Here is a 7,936-nt window from a genome sequence, read left to right on the forward strand (position 1 = left end):
TTCTCCAGAAATGTTTCCTATCATTACAAAATACACCCTGATACAGAGAAATAACAAAAAGAACTGTTAGCTTTTTCACAATGCTTTTTTAATAAAGAAGAGGTGGAACCAGGCATGGTGGCATACACCTGTAATCCCAGCAGTTTAGGAGCTGAGGCAGGAGGATCTGGAGCTCAAATCTAGCCTCAGCAACTTAGCAACCCGTAAGCAACTCAGTGAGACCCTGTCTCTAAATAAAATATATTTAAAAAGGACTGGGGATGTGGCTCAGTGGTTAAGTGCCCCTGTGTTCAAGCCCCTGTACGAATAAGAGGAGGAGGAAGAGGAGGAGAGGGAAGGAGGGAGGAAAGAAGGGAGGGAGGGACAGGGGTTATGGCTCAGTCTATTGATAAAGCCCTAAGCTACCATGCTTGAGAACCTGGGTTCAATCCTTAGCACCAAAAATAAAAGAAAGAAAGAATAGCAGAAGAGTTGTTGCCCATATAAATATAATTTTAATTTTCACAAATGCTTTTGTTTTTAAAAAGTAAAATAATATTCACAAATCAGGAAGAAAGTTTGTCAAATCTTACGTCCAACTCTCATGTTACCTATACCACTGTTTATTGTTTGGCCCAGTCTTGCCTGAAACATATACTTTTAATGAGTTCTTGAGTTACTTTTCTGCTGGAGAGGTGGAGGTTCCCAAAGTCAGAAGCAATGCTGTCTGCATGGCCTCCCAGGACTCCATGGTACCTGAACAGTACTGAGCAAGATTGGCACCATGGTTGATTAGCACCATACTTGTGGCCCAGACCGTAGTGTGTACACTGGAAAGGGCTGGTCCTGGCACTTGCTATAGTTTCATTGAAGTTGAGGGAAGATGGCAAAAGAGCCATAGGTGACTCTCCTTCCCTGGGTTTTGGAGAACTACGGAGGTTGGTAACTATGGCAGGACATCTGTAGGAGAGGGAACCACTTTGCCTTGGGGAATGTGATAAGGGATGCCACCAAGAATCCTCTCAAATGAAGAGGAAAATGTCTGAGAACAGAGAAACAGCCCTGGTGTTGGAGGGTGAAGTAGAGAAAAGGGGCTAGCATTTTCCCTGGACCCAGCAAAGGAAGTCATCCAGCCTGACTGAAGCCCAAGTACAGCATGTTGCCTCTGGTGAACAGAAAACAGTCACAGTCACCATATAGTTGAGGATTATGGGAGAGAGGGTGTGCAAACAGGGTCTCAGGACTAGATTCTATGAAAACAGGGCAAGCCTCAGGCATGGCTAGATTGGGGCATGACAAAGTAGATTCACAATTGCTAATGCTTCCAGGACACTTGGCGCACTTGGCATTTGGATTAGGCACTATTCTAAGAAATTTTAATGCTTTAAGAAGCTGAAGAGCCAGGACCCCCACTCAGTAAGAGCTTGCATTCTTAACCACTACATTGTATGAAATGTAGAAAGAATAGAGATTTCAGACCTACAAAGGGTTAGACCTCTGCTTAACCTTTATACTAAATGCCATATAACAAAAAGCAGAAATTTTGGAACCAGTCCAACCCAGTGTGATCTTGAGTAGTTACTTAGATTTTCCAGGTCTGTTTCTGCACTCTTTTGTAAATTTGAGAATAATACTTGCCTACTAGTGTAGTTGAGGATATGAAACCTTTTCAGTGCTTATCTATGCCTTCTGGAGGATTTCTGGTTTTGGAGGCTCTCAAGACACAGCCTGTTCCAGATCTGAATTTTCTAATCATCCCAGGTCTGGACTCATAGGACCCAGGGCTTCCATTTGACTGTCTTCTCCAGGGAGAAATCCCACTTTACCTACTCCACTGTGATATCTGAGCAGACAAGTATCCTGATAACAGAGAAGAAGCAGACCCTGAGGAGGCTGAGATCCCAAGCAACCCTGGGTTTTGGAGAACTACGGATCATCACAGACATTTCATACTTCTTGGAATGGCCCTCCCCCTCCATGAATTTATTCATTCGGTTGCTATTTACCAATCACTTACTATTCAGTTCACCAAACTTTATTAGGCACCTACTATTTTCTAAGTCACCTGGAAGCACCCACAAACCCTGATGATGTTTAATTTCTCTTTTAATCTGCAGCCTGGTTCCTGGGTCTTGGAGGGAGTAAACACCTGCTTCTGGGGCAATAATGAAGGTACTAAAGATGAGCATGAAAAGGCACAAGGTTTTCCAAGTAGATCCAAGGGAGGTGGACACTTTAAACACCTAGACCATGATAGTCATCCATGACTCTGTGGCAAGGATCATAAACTTGAAAACGTTTAGGGCTCAAGAAGATCTCATAAGTGCCCCAAGTGAGGAAGGTGGGACCATGACAAACTAGAGAATGACTGCCCCATAAAGATAGCATTTTCTACTTGGTACCAGCCCATGGCTGCAAATGAAAATGTGGGCCAAAGGTTGCAGATCTTCTGATTTCTCAAGAGAAATTGGAACTCTGAATTTTCATTTAAAATCTCCCAAAATTTCAGCATTGGCTCCTAAAATTAGTCTTTTTTTTTTTTTTTTTTTTTTTTTAAGTCTCATGAGAGTCAAATAGAACTTGTTTGCCTGCTGAGTTTTGCTCAGAGGCTGCCATTCAGGGATCCCCAAGTGAGTCTATGGAAGGAGAGGTGGGCTATTTGTCCTAAGAACAATATCGGAGGGACCTGAAATATCCTGCCTTGGAGCCAGGACTGTGCTAGTCCACAGGAAACCACAAAGAGGATATGGAACCATAGTCCTGAGCTCTAGGGGTTTATAGTCACATTAGAGAGATCTAGGCAAAGCAGCAGATGACCAGGAAGGCAGGAGCAGGAGACAGTGTGTAGTCCCCAAAGCTCAGGGCGACATGAACTTGGGTGAATCTGAGCTTCAGGAGAACTTTCCAGAAAGTCAGGTTTGACTCTGAAGATGACGATTCCAGAGGCATAGAGTCCTGGGAGTTCTAGGAACAAATATGAATAGGCATGACCTATGCTGGAGACCCCAGAGAAAAACCCCAGAAAAACTGCTTCCATGTGTCACAGGAAAAGACCCACTGGAAAGGGAAGGGCAATATAGAACAAGGTTTCACTGATGCCCTGAACCCCTGTCGCGTTGAATCTGGAGATTCCAGGCTAAGGGGGGAGCAGAGAAAGGCCATCCAAGCTCAAAGAAGGCAGTTCTGCATGCTGGGTGAGTGGCATGATTCCATGTGGGGTTGAGCCCTTATCTGGGAGTCAAGCAGCTTGGGCTATAAATCCCCCTGGGTAACTAGGGATAGGTGTTAATTGCTCTAAGCCTCAATTTCTCAATCTGTGAAATAGGACAGTAATTGTGCATATCAGCTGGGATTGGGTGAGAACAAGAAACCAACTCCTGAAGTCATTTGCCAGCATTTCTATATGGTTTTTTTATCAGCAGTGTCCACCGCCTGAGAGTTTTAACCTTAAGTCAAGTGGAGGATGAAGCTGGTCCCCACATTTGCCTGCATCTCTCTTGTGTCTGCTCCAGGAAACATTGGTTTTGGGTGGGCAGGGTTGCCTATTCATCTGGGAAGGCTGAAGGTGCAGACTTTGGACCCTCCTCATCCCTTTCCCGGTGGGGGTGGGGAGGAGAAGATAGAATCCCTGCTTCTTGGAAAGCAGGAGCTGCTAGGGTGGCAGCAGCGCCGAGAAGATTCTTTCCCCCAGGACGATCCCTTTCCACTCAATTCCCTCGTGAGTGGAAGGGTAAGTCTAAGGTTGAACATCCTGGACTGGGCTGGGAGGAAACTGTGGTGCAACACCCCTCCTCTCCTTCATAAACGCACATCCCGCCGCTCCCCCAATTTGTCCTTGAGGATTTCAGACCAGTAGTTTCCTTCCCTTAAAATCCTCCGAAGTGCCGAAGTGCCCCAACACCTCAGGGGTAGAGCTCCAGCTTCAAGACTTCAACATCTAACCGATTCAAAGCTCTGAGCTTTGCTAAAGCAGGTACCCCTGCAGAAGGTACCCCATCTCTCCCCTATCTGAAGGTCTGCCTGAAGAATGCCTTCTTCAGAAGGTCTGCCCACCGCTTAGACCTTTCTCTGAACGCTCCGCACCTAACGGCAGCCCCACACCCGGGCAGACCTTGGCAGCCTTGTCCCCTCCCCAGCAGCCATTACGCGGTGCTGTCATAAAGTGATCATACTATTTTCTGTCTCCTTGTCCCTTTACCCACAACCCATTCTAGCCCCCGACTGGAAGCTTCTTGAAAGTAGGAAGTCTGGTTCGTAGCAGGAACCCTAGGGCTAGCCCTCAGCCAGGGGCAGTCTTGTCACTCCGCAAGGGCTGGAGAGCGGGGCGGGGGCGCGGGCGAGTGCGAGGCTGGAGGGCAGAACTAGAGCGGAGGATGGGGTTGCTTTTCCAGAACCTTGGGGGTGGGGGTGGGGGTGGGGGTGGGGTGGGGTTAGTTCTTCGCTCTTTGCTTCAGGCTCCGGCCGAAACCAGCCCACCCAGCCCAGCCTCCACTCCCTGAGCCGTGCCCACCCCGCCAGGTGATCTCGAACCTTCTCCCTCTCACACCCCAACAACAAACAACCCTCAGCGCTCTCCCAGTGGAGAAAGGAGGTGGAGCCTGACCTCAGCCGGAGGCTGCCGCAGCTGCCGGGGGGAGGGCTCGTTGCTCTAGTCCTGGGGGACTCTCTCCTTCAGGGAGTGGCAGGGCAGGGGACTTGGTGGTACCCCAGAGCCAGGGAAGCTCTCCCCCAAGCGGCCTTGATCCTCCACCGGCGAAGGGAGGGGGTACAGCTGGGGTGGCTTCAGTGAGTGCTCGCTTCCGACTTTGTCCCTCTCCCAGGCTGGAGTACCCTCGGACCCCTCCCCGCCACTTATACCCACTCCCTCCAGGAACCCTGCAGCTCCTAGGACTGGGTGAGACTAGGTGCCTATTAAGGGGTGGGGAGAGGATGCAACTCTGCCGGACTCTTGGAAACCGAGGTGTGCCCATCCCCCACCCCCTTGACAGCTGCGGGAGGCGGGTATACTGCTGGGCGGGTGAGACAGACCCTTGAGGGTGGGCACTAGGGCAGGAAGAAGCCTGAAATGGGGTGTAGTCAGCAGTAGTTGGGGTTGCAGTGGAAGCAACTTAGGTGAGGGATAGAGAGTGCACCTTAAGGGGAAGGCCTGGGGCCCCAAAGAGGGCATCAGGGGAAGGGAAGGAGAAAGCAGAAATAGACTTTGCTGGGAGAGGCAGCCTGCAAAGACTTCCCCAGGCCAGCAATACGGACAGATGGGGTTTTGAATACAGCACTACAGTATGCATTCCCCAAAGTCTAATGCCTGCAGACCCCTTGTTGCTTTTTGTTGTAGAGACTGAGTCCAACACAAACCCCCACCTCACCTTGATTCCCCAGCCCCATCCTGTGGCAGTGTGTGCCCTTAGTAGAGGGAGAGGTCCTGTTCTGGGCACTCAAGAGCTGGCTCCTTGGTGGCAGGAGGGAACCTTGTTCCTCTGAGTCACAGGGGAGCATTTCTTCCTCCCCCAACCCTAGGGAAGGGGGCCCACCAGGTAAAGAATGGACTTCCACACTTGGATTTGCTTGGGGGCAAATAATTTCTAGAGATCCCTTTAAGAAGGGGTGATCTGATCCCTTTAAGAGGGAGTGGGTCACCGAAAAAGGACTATAAAAGTTCAGCTTTCTTTATTCCCCCACCCCTGGGGGCTTCCTATGATGGGGGAGGGGGCAAGTGCTGCAACCAAATTTAATTGGTGGCCTTGCATCCCTCCCCCAGAGAACTGTGCCCTTCAGCTAGTCCAGTAGGGCTGAGGGGCCAAGGTGGTTCAGTAAGTGTTCCTGGGACCTAGAATTCAGGCACTCGAGTGGGAAGTAGGGGAGAAGCTGCCCATTCCCAGGAGGGAAGGTGGGATCTTGTCACAGAATGGAGGGAAGAGAAAGTGGTCACTGCCACCACCACCGGGACTGCACTGCCTGCGGGGGTGTCTTGTCCAGTGCCAGGTGGCCGGTTCTGAGGGCAGGCGGTCTGCAGGGACTGCAGCGGGTGGTGGGGGGAGGTGCCTGGCGGCTGGACTGAGGATGACGGAGCAGCCAGTCTGTCCCTGCTGTCGGTCTGGTTGTACATGGTGGGGGAGGGGTGTGCAGCGTGTTCTCTCTGGCCCTGATGTTTTCCTCTCAGCATCGCCCTCTCTCTGCTCTCCTGCTCCAAGCCAGTTAACCCTTCCTGATGGTTCCAGAGGTGCGTTGGGAAAGAGAGCCCCTGCCTGGCTGCAGGGAGGGGGTGCCCCTGGAGACTGATAGATCCTTTCCTCTTTCCAGACAGGGCTGCTGGACCACCTGGAAGAGGAGAGGTGGTGGGCCCCAGGTACTGGCATTGCTGCTGGTGGAGTGGAGTGGGGGTTAGCACCCCCTCAGGAAAGGCTGGTGGAGATGAGGGAAGCAGGAAGAGGTGGAGCCCTTTCCACATGTGAAGGGCTTTGGACAGGGAAGGAAGGAGGCCCAGGTGCAAGAGGTCCCTATAAGTGAGGTGAAAGAGGACAGGAGAGGCTTATGGTCCCTCTGAGGGACAGGCAAGCTTTGTAGCGCCTGGCCTCTTGTTTGCTGGTTTGCTGACCAGATTTAAAAACAAGATGGAGAGAAAACTGGGCCTAGGGGTGGATCAGTTGGCTGACATAGGAGGAACACCAAGTGCCTTTAGCCAGCCAGTGTCCCCAAACCATAGCCCACTGATCCAAAGCCTCCTGGGGCAAAGGAGACAGCCACCCACATGGGAGGCTCTGAGTGTAGAGTTCCTCTGGCTGCTTAGCAGGCTGAGTGGCTACAGTGCGCTCTGCCTCCTCTCAAGTCAGGATTCCACCGCCTTGTACCCCAAATAACACCAGTCTTTTCCTCCCACCCCAGGGCCACTGGATCTTTACCTCCCGATGTCATGGAGAAGTCCACTCTTGCAACCTCACCCTGCCCTTTCCCAAGCTGAGCATGTGCTTTCCGTTAACTTGCATCTCCTTCCCGATGACCAGGTACAATTCTCTTCTGACCCTCTTAGCCTCAATGCTGGTCCCTTGTCAGGGTTGAAACAGCTGTCAAGGTCAAAGGCTGGGTTGCTGATAGGAGCCACGTTCCTTCCTCCGCGTTGGCCTGTGGTATGGCTCAGCTTCAGTGGCCGCTGCTGTTACCCTCATCAATCTCTGGGGATAGGTGCTACCACAGGATATGGTGATAGACTGAGGCAGAAGGAAGGTGAAGTTTGTGAGGTGGGGAATAGGGCTGCCTGTTATATGTGCTGGGGGAGGTGGGTGCTGGAAATCTTTGTCCTGGGAGGCTAAGAAAAGGGAGAAATCCTTTAGTGTTCTACTTTCATAGGTTTGGGGATTGTGCTTTTAAGGATAGGAGATGGAAGTAAGGGCAGTTGTCCCAGGAGAACCTGACCCTTTGAGAAGTTTCTGTGCCACAGTTTTAATGGACCTTTCCTTTAAACCTGTCCCCCTAAACACTTAATGCCATCTGGGTCCCCTTGACACTCTGGAAGCAGATAGGAACTTTTTTGGGGCGATTTATTTCTCAGCCATAGTGGCTGACTGCCCATTGTCTTAATCAGTCTAGGGGAGAGTCTGAGTCCCAAGGTCTAGGAAAGGCTGGGCACTGTGTAGTGCAGGAGGAGCCTCTCAGGGGAAGCCCCTCAGCCACACTCCAGGGCTGGGTTTTTCTTACTTGCCCAGGCAACCTCAGCACTCTGGGCACTTCTCTTCTCTGCCCAAGGTGTTCCTGGGCCCAGCTATTCCCCGGTTGCTCCCACTGTTTGGGTGATTTGACACTACCCTTTCTGCTGCTGTTCCTTTTACCTCCCAAAGTTCCCCTCCCCCGCCTGTATTGGGAATAAGGCTTTGTTCATGGGTGGACCCAGCATTTCTCAAGAACCTACTGTGTGCATATCCACTGCAGGATGAAGTGAAGTCCAGTGTGGGCTGTGGGCTACAAG

This window comes from Sciurus vulgaris, assembly GCF_902686455.1.
Source record: "Sciurus vulgaris genome assembly, chromosome: 2".
NCBI classification, from domain to species: Eukaryota; Metazoa; Chordata; class Mammalia; order Rodentia; family Sciuridae; genus Sciurus; species Sciurus vulgaris.